The 12163-nt window shown below is 55.1% G+C and overlaps 1 protein-coding gene across 1 annotated transcript in view; it reads left to right on the top strand.

Moving 5' to 3' along the window:
• The first annotated feature begins 4880 nt into the window (after nucleotides 1-4880).
• The window catches only part of Bcor (BCL6 corepressor), a 43750-nt gene continuing 36467 nt past the window's right edge, over nucleotides 4881-12163 (top strand). The window contains exon 1 of the mRNA XM_051142273.1: nucleotides 4881-5650. The gene's annotated coding sequence lies outside the window, so the exon portion shown is untranslated. The remainder of the gene's footprint in view (nucleotides 5651-12163) is intronic.

Raw genomic sequence — 12163 nt, forward strand, 5'->3', positions numbered from 1 at the left:
GTGCATTATGTATTAGCCTCCTCCCACTGTTGCCCCACACTAGAAGGTTCTGTCAGGGCCTCACCATGCAAACCACTCTGAATCCCCGCTCCCCCGAAATCTAGACCTGTAGTGTTGCTAAAGGGCTGGTCATTCTGGGATATGGGGTGAGGGAACAGCATATTGGGTCTGGAGGAAGAATGGAATCAGGTAAAATGTGCCACCAATTAACTTAAACCATTTGGGGTTCCCAGCCTCGTCTGAGCCTGGAGATATATGCTCGTGGCCACAACTGTCTCACAGTGACCACCCCACCCCAACCATTTGTGGGCCCAGCTCTGTGCGTGTATATGTGTTGTGAGGGCGCTCAGTTGCTTAGTGTAATGCCAATTCTGTTTTTCCATCTGCTGGCCCTTAGTCCCTTTTTACAGCTGGTGGTGGAACCTTCTGAACCCCACCAGGTCCCAGGTGGCACCGAGGTAGCAGAGATAAAAAGCAGAATTGAAAATGGTTGGTAGGGGAGGCAGGTATGCCAGATATGAAGGCAACTCTCTACCACCTTTCTCTTATATTCCCACTTAACCCACCCCCAAGCAGGATAAAATGTGTGCCACAGGGCCTAGCTAAACAAGAACCCTGGCCTGGATGTAGTGTCAGGTCTGATCTGCAGGATCACCTGGCTTCAATAGTGGTGGGGCCAGGCCCTTTCACAGAGCCTCCTGTGTTTATGCCATCTGGTCAACACCCAATCAGCCATTGGGAACACCAGTTTAGACTTTGAGGTCCCAGAGTTCGGGGCCTGAGGTATGTAACCTAGAGCAGGAATTTCCTGAGGTTGTTTCTGTGAACCCCGTTGCTTCTGTTCTTTGGGCCTTCCACCTCCAAACAGCCTATAACTCTCCAAAGGCAATTATCTTTAACCTGTCCAAACCCAAAGCCAAGAGTTGTCTGCCTGGGAAGGCAGCTGTCTTTAGACATTTCACAATTAGTAAAGTCCTAAGGGTTGTGGTTAGGCCTTCAATTTTGATTTGAGTTTTGAAGGGAAGATAGATAGATAGAAGGCTGAAAGTGCTCTTGGTAAGGCTGGAGTTCACTACCAAATGACTGGAAGACCGGAATACCATAAGTGTGGGCATTTGTATTTTTTTTTTAAAGATAGGTAATTAACAGGATATAACATTACACAAAGTAAAACTGCATCTTTACCATTTAAGCGTGGAGTATTCAATAACCCCACTATCTAGTGCCATAGGCCAGAAAACACCGGCTGAGGAAGCCCCTAAGAGGCCTACAGAACTAGAATTTCCATTCTACACATACCTGTCATAAATAACCCCCCCCCACACACACACACACAGATACCATACACACAGTTGGGAACCCAGATTGCCCCTAATCGCACACAGGTAGGACCTCTACATAGGATGCAAGGCCTTATCCCAGGCCTAGGGGTGGCCAGTCTGGTAGGAGCGTGGCAGGTCTTGTAATCAGCAGACTCCGACAAGGGCAGGCTGGTTTCAAGTTTGCTCGCAGAAGCTCCAATTGGCTTGCCCAGTTGCAGAGCCTGCTTAGAATCTGCAGCAGGAGGCCTGAGAATCTGAAGTCCAGCCATATGTTATACTCACAAGTCCTTTTCATGGGGGGGGGTTGAGGCTGATGGGGGAGGGGTAGCCTTTGCAGCTCTACCTTGGGAGTACCTTCTCATTTCCTTGCTGATTTATTTTTCAGCTGGCTAGGTGGGCTCCCCTCCCTTGAGCTCCCTTGCTCTTCCACTGCATCTATTCCTCTGCTTTCACTGAAACCCTCAGTTTACAGAGTGCAGGGTATCTAGTGGTCTGACACCAGGGTCAGCTCCAAGCCGCCATGGAGGAAGGCAGGGGAAGAGCCAGACCTTGAGCATCTGAGGCAGACTTGGGGGGGGGCACCCACAGATCCAGTAGCAAGCCCCTTGAGTGAGGACACTCTCTCTTCCCAGGCCCCCAGTTCTGACTAACCAGGCCAATAGGTGTGATTCTTCTCCACTTAGGGGACCTGGGGAAAATCTCACATTTTAATTCTCAGTGAGTCAAACACCCCACCCACCCCCCACACACTTGCTCCTTGCCTCTTAGGCCTCCCTTAATAAGATATTTTTAAAATCCCATGGAATTGGGAAATGCATCCTAGGAGATGGAAGAGAAAGCCTTTAATCCCACCAGCCCATTGGAGAACACGGTGGAGTCCAGAGACTCCCTTAAAGGAGAGGGGTGACTGCCACAAATTACGTCAAGGGCGAATTTACTGGCTTGTTTGTCTCCAGCATCAAATTTCTCCAGCAGTCAGCCCTCTCCAAGGCCCCTTTGCCCTTACAGCACCCCCCCCCCCACCATTCATTTTAACTCTAGGACTTAAAGTTAGACAAACAGACCCCTTTGTCAGCAGTCCCGGGGAGGCCCCAGGATTCGGAGAGGCCTCAGGCTCAATGCTTGCCTCCTAGATTTTCCAAAAGTTCTGGGCAGTTAATGGGACTGGACTCTGGGAAAAGCCTGATCCTGGGAGAATTGAGAGGTGAGAAGAGGGGGAGAGAAGGTGGCTGGGCATCAAGCCAGGGCTGTGGTGCGGCCTAACCAAGCCAGATGAGCTTGGCACTGCTCTGCTGTTCGGCCAGGCCAGGCCAGCCCTCCCGCCCAGCCCACAGCGGCCTTTTTGCCTGGAACCGTATTCAGAATTTCCCCCACAAATACCCAACTCCAGCTTTCCTGGTTATTTTAGACTTGTTTTGAGTAAAAGGAGTCGCTTCAAAAAGAAATGTTGCTACAACACACAACCCGCGGCCTTTCCCCCAGCTGTGTCTGTAACTCGCAGGCGTTCAGTCTAATAACTTTTAATGTCTCGCTCTAAAACGTCTTTATAAAAAATAGCTTTACAGCATAATAGTCCAGGTGTCTTTCTGCTTGTTACCGGAGATTAAAAAAATGTGTAGACACCCCCCACTCTCATAGAAAGACCAGGAAGAAAAGGCATTCCATTCCATTCCATTCTGCAGGCGCTGGTCCTGGAAGCATTTGCTGCCCAGCGCGGCTAGGCACAACCCGCTGGCCTGCCTGTCTTTTGCATCAGTTGTTACAAGCAGCTCTGGAGCATGAAGATTTAATTCTGCTCAGAGTTTCGGGTTTCAAACGGTAGAGATGTTTCACTTCTGCTTTAAGAAGGGCTGTTTTTATAACTATGTGCTGAGAACTAAAACAATAAAATTGCACCTAATGTCAGTCCCACAGTCAGTAGTGGGTGTCATTTTTTTTAAAGGGAAAATATCTTCCAGCTAGAGATGATTTTGGCCTTGACCTTGTCTTAGTAATCAACTTGAGATGCTTTTGATTATTTTTTGGCACGCAGACGCTCCAGGATATTTAAAAACTTTCCGTGTGGGTTTACTAGCCACTTCCATTTCGGAGCCTGAACCATCCTGTCCCTAGGCAGAAGAGATACTCCACCCCCTGACCAGAATCAAAAGACCCTATAGAACCACCAAATAGGGTCACCTTTGGCAGCGGTGTCAGAGCTCCCAGCCTGGGTGTCCTGACTTCCCTTCCCGCCAGCTTTATGAAGTGGAGCTGGGTTCGCCCTTTGAGGCTCTGCGCTTGGGGGAGTCCGGAACCTCGCTTCTCGGCTTCGCCCTTTGCATGCCTAGCCTCCCCCTCCTCCTCTCCCCTGGCGCCCAGAGCTGCTCCGGGTGCGTTGGAGAAGCTCAATACGTGTCAATTGAATTGAACTGCTGCGGGCGCAGGCTGTACACTGCCGCCGAGCCCGGATCTGCACGACGTTACCGAGAGGAAATTTATGAGCTGAACGGTGAAGCCAAAAGTTGTTCCCGGCCAAGGAAAATAAAACGCGGAGATACTCTCACGAGGCCGAGGTGAGAGAGGAGCGCAGACCCTCCAGCCACCGGAGGTCCGGACCATGCAATGCTCTAGAAGTGGGAGAAACTCAGGCGCATCCCGGTTCCCTTTACGGTCCTCCCATCCCCTTGTGTCCCCAGGAGCAGCCTCCCACCCTCACACAAATGAAACGTCCGGGGAGTAAGGGCGCGGAACGGCCAACGTTGCCCATGGTGGTGTTTTCACGTAGCTCTTCCCGCCCGAAGGGGATGTAGCTCCTCTGGGAAGAAGGGGCGAGGTGGGGTAGGGGTGAGGGCGCCCACGCGCACTCAAGCTCTGTTGGGCTGGGTCTTGGAGGGGACACTAGGCCAGGAGAGCGCTGTGCTGGTGGTAAGAGGCAGCAGTGGCGCCTGCCGCTGGGGTTTGACAGCTTTGGCTGAGAGGAGTGCGAGGCGCTTTATGGTAATTGCGGTCCTCCACTGGCCTTCTGGGTAGCAAGGGGAGTCTCGGCGCGCGGCCGGGAAAGCCGTCCCCGCCGCCCCCTATCCCCTAGGCTGGAGATCTGTTAGCCCACCTAGCCGCCGCCGCCGCCCGAGTCGGTCTCCACTCTCCTAGGACGTGAGCCCCCGCTGGGCGTGAATAGCTAACTCGGCCAGAGCTAGGACATTGAGGACCGAGGGCAGTTGGGGGCGGGGGGGGGACACGACGACACGACCCGCACCCAGGTGATTCAGGGTTCAGATGTGGCGAGACCCCAGTGCAACCGACTGGGAATCGGTGACGGCCAGGGAAAGTCGGGCGAACCTTTCCTGGGGAATCACCCCCTCCCGAAACCCTACCGCGGAGGCGCCGCAGCGGAGGGTGAGCGGAGACTGGGGAGCTCAAACTTGCGAGAGCTGGAGGCGGCGGCGGGCGGGCGGCTGTCGCCCGAGCGCTGCGCCTGAGGGGGGAGGGGAGGCGGCTGTTGGGAGGGAGGGAGGGAGGGCGGGCGGAGGGAGGGGGAGGAGGAAGAGGAGGGAACCTGGGAGGGGGGACGCGTTGGGATCGCGGCGTGCGGCAGCAGACGGAGCCCGGGCTCCCAGCGGCAAGGTGAGGCAGAGCCGCGCTCCGGGCTGAACGGCGGCCGAGCTCTTCGGCCGAGGGGAAGACGCTCCGGAACCCAGACCACGATCGAGAGCGGGAGCAAGGCGGGCGGCGGTGGCGGAGGGGGACCACGCGAGCCGCCGGGCGGAGAGCCCGAGCCGCGCTGTCGCCGCGCAGGGACGACTTGGCCAACACACTCGCTCACACACACACTCACACACACCCAGCCCGAGCGGGCGCTCGCGGCTAACCGTCAACATGGCGCTGGGGCTCTTGCCCGAGCGCGGGCGGCTGTGGCGGCGCGGGAGCTGCTAAAGCCGACGGAGCCCAGTCCAGCTGCGGGAGGAGAAGATCGCGCGGGGCCGTCGCCACCTGCCCGGAGGCTCGCAGCCCGCCCCGCCCCGCCCCACCCCCACGCGGCCCAGAGCCCACCCCTCCACGGGGCCGACCCCGAGGGCAGCAGGCTAGCTGCAGACGGAGACAGAGGCGAGTGAGCGCGGCGCCCTGAGCGGGCTGCGGGCAACCGGGGAAGGCAAACTTTGCTGCTCGCTGCGCTTCCCCGGCCCGGCTCTTCCGTTCCTTAACGCAGCCGCCCTCTCCCGACCCCGCACCCGTCCACCCACCAAGCCAGCCGCCCCCGGATCTTCCTCGCCGCCTGGACTCCGCTCCGGGGAAAACTTCAAAGCGCCGGATCGTAGGCTCCCTGCCTACTTCCCGACTGGGGATTTCAGGTCAGTGCCCGGAACACCTTTCCCTGGGGGCCGCCGGGCAGGCTGGCGCGCCGGGGACTGCAGCCGAACCCCCCCCCCCCGTCGGGACTCTCACCCTCAGAGGGTTTCTCCTCCGACTCCAGTAGACCCCAGTAGGGAGGTTTAAGCTACCTTGTTCGCTTTCGTTTTTACCTCAGAGCTGCAAGTTATTAAAAATGCAGCCAACCTAAGCGGCCCCCGCGTGGGCACCAAGGAGGGAGGGAGGGACTCGACGGGGGACCTGCCGCCTCCCGAGGGGCTGGGAGGACCGGGAGTTCAGCGAGTGGAAGTTTGCAGCCTCTGTGTGTCTGCGCGGGAGCGCGGTCGTCGCCGAGCGTCGGGAGTCAGGCGCGGGGGGTGGGGGGGGAGTACTGAGCTAGAAGCTGGGAAGCTCGTCTCGGCGTTACCTCGCTAGCAGGAAGGGGAGGGCGGCGGGTTCCCGTCTGCTTTCTTTTTCGACTCGGAAAAGAACTGTAAAAAACCCCCAGCCGTCGCCGCTTCGTCTGGCCTCTTCAGGGGCCGGTGGTGCCTCCGAGTGGAACGACGGCTTGTGCGTGCGCTAGTGTGTGTGGCGGGTGTCTTGGACTGAGCCGAGCTCGACCTGCCTTCGTCGGGCAACTCCGGAGGGGAGTCCCGGGTTTTTTCTTGGCTTGCCCCAAACCGTGAATCACGTGGATTAAGGGGGGGGGGGGGAGAGAACTACTAGGAAACCGTGGAGAGCCAGAGATTCGGACTGAGCTGGTCTACCGGCCCGCCAGGTCAGATGCTTTGTTTTGTAAATGTTCTTTTAAGATTCTAATTTTGACCCCCTCCCATCTCCACCCTTCGGAGAGACGTCCTAGGGTTGGTTTTAAGTTAGTGCCTCTGGGAGCGGGTGTAGATCGCTTGTGTTTGGGGCAGAGTGGGAGACTGAGCGGAGCCTTGCAGCCCTCCGCTGGGCAGTGGGGAGCCTGGTGGGAAGCCGTGATGGGCGTGTGAAAGTCTGCGGCCGGGGGAAGTTGGTCTCACTTAGAGGGCGGGCGACGCGTAGGCTCTAGACGAAGAGGAACTTGCGCACCGGGCGCGATCCTCGGCTGAGGCGGCGGGGAGGGCCAGGCGGCACAGGGCCAGCACTTGGAGCAGGCGAGAGGCTGTACTGCAGAGCCATCACAAACCCGGGGGCTCAGGGCGGTGGCGAAGAGCGCCTGCTGTTTACGAAGAGAGCCTAGGAGCGCCCTGTACGGAGTAGGGCGGCTCGTGGCACGTGTAGTCCCGGCGGACTTCTGGCTGCTCGGTTGCTCACGGGAACGCGTACCCACGTCCTGAAGACGCCTGAGCCTGTCCGCTTGTAGGCCGATGCGGAGCGAGGCTTATTTGCTGTTAATGAATCTTTTTCCAGAAAGTCTGCGACCTCCAGCTAGACGCTGTGAGTGCCCGCGCGCGTCTAAAGGGTGGGGGTTGGGGGAATGGAAAAGCGAAGAAGGAACTGGGGGGAGGGTTATGTTTATTTAAAAACAAACCTTAAAAAGAAACCAGAGTGCTTCAGATACTGCCTAGTTGCGTCTAGACTAGACAGTCTAGGGCCTTAATAGTGTAACCCCCCTCCCAGTGCACCCTTATTGCGAGAAGGCTAGGAGAGGAGTATTGCTATTTGGTTTTCAGGTTATTCCCTTGGACGGAAAAAGAAATCCTTAAAAATGGAACGGGAGTTAAAAAAATTTGAGGAAATAGCCCACCCCAGAAGGTGGTGGGTGGTGAACAGACAGACGTGGGTATTTCTAGCCATCTGACACTTCCTTTGGCATTGGAAACGGACACCATCGGGAGAGATGGACCTGTACCAGGTGCTGGATTCGGTTTTGCCACCAGAATTGCTTGTGTGGAAGGCATTTTAATTGTCGACCTCAGAGACGCCGCCAGTATGTGGACACTTGGGGAATACTCACTTCTCGACCCTTTACACTCCATCCCCGACTTGTTACCTGGTCTGTGTTGCAGTGTCGGGCTCGTGTTTATTGGGGGTTGGATCGTCTCGCATAAACCTACGCGGAGGGTTGATTAATATGCCGTCCAGGTTTAATCTGAAGCTGGCCTTCAGTGTGCGGTGTACACTACCACGTACACGAATTGCCTGCGGTGGTTAGGGGATCACGCGGGTTCGGTCACCAGGCGCTGGGCGGGGAGGTCTGAACTGGGGCTCGATTGGCCCCAGCGCTGTCCTTTGAGGCGCTGTCACCAGTAGGTGACTGAGAGTTAATTAGGAAGTGTTCTCTGGATCAATGGGCCGCACAGCTCATTAGCGATTCTCTCCAGCCCTTTGCAGGGCCGGCCTGGCCTCCGCCTCCCACACAGCCCGAGCCCCCGCGCGCGGTCCGGGCTGCGGAGAGTGCCGCTGGGAAGTGGGGAGGGGTGGTCAGTGAGGGACAGCGGGCAGGTCAGTATAACTTCGCAGGGCGGCGTGTTGCGTGTGGCGCCGCGAGGTCCGCACAGCCCGCTCTTTCTTCCTGCTCGCCTCCACTGTGTCTTTTAACTCGCTCTAGCTCGCTTTGCTGCCTGGCTGCTCCTCCCCGCCTCCCTCGCCTATCTCTTGTTCTCTAAGCACGACGCCTGTGCTCCCCGCCCAGTTTGGGATTAGACAAGATAAAAATAGGACTGCCCAGCTCGGAGAGCTGTGACAGTGCCCGGGTAGCTGGGCTGATGCGAGCGCAAAGGGTAGGGTCTGGGGAAGACTAGCAGGGCGCTCGGGGAGGCCAGATTCTTATTGGACCCTCACCCCCTGCCCCGCAGGCGCCGTCACGCTCACTGGACTCCGTCCGCTGTGAACCGTGCGGGCCAGGGGGACCTGAGCAGGGTCTCCGCGCTCTCGCGGGTGTTGTTGGTGTGCGGTTGATAGATCGGTCTAGACAGGCATGCAGACTCCCTCCCGGCTGAAGGACGGGGCGCGGGGGGGGGGGGCGGGCAGTGGAGATGGCAGCAGACTCCCGAGAGCGGCGAGCGAGCAAGCTAAAGCTAGCCTGCGGGCCCAGCAAGCCGGGTGGAAGGCAGGTTGCGGCGGGGGTGGGGGGGGGGGCGCTGTCTCTTAACCCTTTACGTGCGGTAAAGTGTTTAATGGGGGGAAGAGGGACAACGAGTCTAGAAGTGGCTGGAGGTCGAGTGGTCCTCAGGGGTGGAGGCCTGGAGTCTAGACCTACTAGTGTTTTCCTTCTCTTCTCTGTGTATCCGCCAATTCTTTCACAAATCAAATGCAACTGCTAAACAGAGTCCTCGGTTGGCCCAGTACTTACTTCTCTTTGGAGAGAGCTGTGAACACAAAATGGGCACTCTCTCTTACGGATCTGAGTTTGAGAGCAGAGTGTGTTAACTTTGGGGGAACTCAAAGGGAGAGAAGGTAGTTGAGCAAAGGCTCTGACCCAGACTGGTGCAGATTAAAGGCCTTGATTGAGCCTTAGATGCCAGGTAATAAGTATAGTGTGTAGGCATTGGTGGGAGAACACAGCATTCCTTGAGTTGTTCATAAACAAGCGCTTAACCATGAACTTGTGAATAGTTTTCATCAGACATATGCAGGGAGACAATCCAAATCAGAGATGGTGTGGATGCTTAAAACTCTTATTTGTGTAACTGGTCTAAAATGCAATACAACTCACAAGTTAGTTTAGTTCTTTTTAGAGCTGGACATGGATGGGTGGGTCCCCCTATAGATAATTAACTTTTCTTCCCTCCCCCTTAAAAAATGTGTGGTCTGAGGTTCCTCTGTTTACACTTAAACTGTGAAGCTATGCTGGTCTGGCCAGGAAATAAACTGCATTATAGGGAAAGCCAAAGAATCTAAGCAGTAAAAAGGGATGCTCAGATTAAGATGTACCCCTGATGACATGTGCTGGGGGGAATCATGACACCTTGGTCCCTATACACAAGCGATAAAGAACTGGCCAAAAGGAATGAAAACATGGGTATGCAAATGCAGAAATGTGCAGTGATATTCTAAAAAGAAAAACTATAGACCCTGTGAAGCTGAAAACTGGGGCAAATTTTCTATGTGTTGCAAAGACAAAAAATCCATTTAAAGATGTGAAGCAGGTCACTTGGAAAAACACAAAGCATGCATGCACATACATACTGTACTGAGACACGGAGGCCTAGTTACTAAGACCCCCTTTGCCTTGAGGTTGACTTTTCACTAAGCTCGGCTGTTGAAAGTAAAACCGGGCAGCTACATTGACACATTCTCAGGGAAACAATGTGTTTGGGCAGTAGGAATTGGCAAAGGAGCTTCCCAAACAGGTGGATGGCCCCTTGTTTAGGATTACTTCTAGTTGATTCTTGCCCTACTGGCTAGGTAGCAGGGATTTTTGAAGAGGCTGGGAGTTATTGACCTTGGGTGGCTGGTAGTGGGTAGTAGGCTGGAAAGGATAGTAGCTCTCAGCTTTGTGGCAGGGAGAAAGATGTGCGCCTGGTAAAGTCTTGTTGATGAAGGTGGCACAGGGCTTGGACTGTGCAAGGGAATGGACAAAGGTATGCCCTCTGGGAGAAATAAAGGAGAGAGCGGGACGCTTTCATTTTGGTATGCTTTAGTGTATATTTACCCTTTCCTCTGGGACGGCCTGTGCAGGGTGCAGTAGCAGGCGCCTCAGTGACCCCAGGCAGGCAGGCTCCTGCTAAGGTTTAGTTTGCTCTGGGCACCTATTTGCCTCGGTCCCTCTTTGTCTAAGCCCAGTGAGGAATTCTAGTTTTTATTGGGGAGATCACACTTGGGTGAAGCCGAGGCTGGGCGGAGTAGGGCTGTGCTTAGGAGGAAGGCCGGCAGCCTCCTAAAAGGCCCCAAGTGCTGCCTCAACCCTTAGTCCTCAGGAGCAACCAGTGGCCCTTAACAATGCCAGCCTAGTTTCCTTGAGGACTCCGCTTCCAGACATCTATCCTGGCAGGGTTGGAGAATCACACGAGTCAACCTCAAGACTGGGCCCCCACTGCCCTGAGCTAAGAAGGCCCTTTTGTTAGGTCCTGGTGTCCTGGGAGTCACTGAAAAGTGTAAATGCAATGTTTTTGCTCAGGAGTCTCTTGGGACGGCCTGGATCCAGTCTGGTGGGGGCCTCTCCCGTAGACTTAGGAAGGCTTTGGCTGGCCACCATCGGAGAGACTTGGTCAATGCGATTCCATCTTTTTCCAGAGTTGGCCTCCGTGCTGAGCCCTAGGCTGTGGATCTGGGAAAATCCAAAAGAGCTGTAGCTATGACCTCCTCTGTTCACCTCCATAGTTGTCCATCCTGGTTCATCTTGGGCACTTGGCCCAAGATATTCGCCAGTCACTCCCCCAACGGCGTCCCAAACTTGCTCCCAACATGTCCCACAGGAAGGGGCACCTCACATTTTGTGGGGTAGTAGTTAATGGTGCTCATATGGGGTATTGCTGAAGGTTCCTATTCTGAGCCAAAGCTCAATTCTGTGTGTCCTCAATCCAGACTCTTAGGGTAAGGATCTACTTAAGTTTTTGGTTTTTGGGTTGTTTTTGTTTTTGTTTTTCCCAGAGACCAAGTATCACTAGTCAGCAGGCACAGGCTAGGCTCCCCGTGAGTAGACAAATGGAGAAGTCCAGTCAGAGAAGATCCTGACAGCATAAAATATAATTTGTGATCTAAAAGACAGTTTCCAGTATAATCTCATTATGCACCACAGACTCCCGGTGTTATTTTGTGGAAGGCGGACAATGATCAATTTACATTGACCCGGGGCTGGGCGAGCTTTTAGATGGTAATTGCCATATTGATTTGCATGCAAAAAGGAGACCTGCTAAAATTAAAGACCGGAAGCTAAATTAAACTAAATTTATTGTCTAGGTGCAAACCAGGGGAGCTATTTGGGGAGGGAGGTGAGTCAGGTTAGGTTGCCCGGGGCAGAGCAGGTACAAGGCTATCAGAGCTTGGGGGGCAGTTTACTACTTTCCCGGCTATCTCTGCCTGGTGATTTCAAAATGTGGGGAGGGAGCGGAGTTTAGGGGAAAAGTTATAAAAAGGTACAATTGCAGTAAAGGCCCTGGGTCTTTTAATGCTAACAGTAACTATATGGGATAGGGGAGGTTGTTTATAGGGTTATAGGGGGGTCTTCCTGCACCATTTCCGGCACTCCCCACCTCCCATTTCTATTGTCCTGGCGGTGTCGGGCTTTTGCTATGGTGCCAGAGATACCAAAATCTGGAGAGAAAGGGGAGGGGAAAAAAAGGGCAGTCCTCCCTCCCCCGCCCTGCTCCTTCCCCTCCCCCTCTCCAGAGCAGGAGACCTTGTGGTGGGCGGGAGTGTGGTAAAGGCTAGGCACGCCCTCCACCTTGGCAAGGCCCAGTGGGTCGCCACCGATGAGACTGTGCTCGTCTGACAACGGAAGCTAAGGTCACAGGCTCAGCTGGATGGCACTCGCTCGGGAAGCCGAAGACTCCAGGTGGCTGGCGTTGGAGGTGGGGGGGATTTGGGTTGGGTAGATTGGAGTAGAGTGGAGTAGGAGCTGCAGGCCTACCTAGTGCCAGGGT

This window comes from Acomys russatus, chromosome X, assembly GCF_903995435.1.
Source record: "Acomys russatus chromosome X, mAcoRus1.1, whole genome shotgun sequence".
NCBI lineage: Eukaryota > Metazoa > Chordata > Mammalia > Rodentia > Muridae > Acomys > Acomys russatus.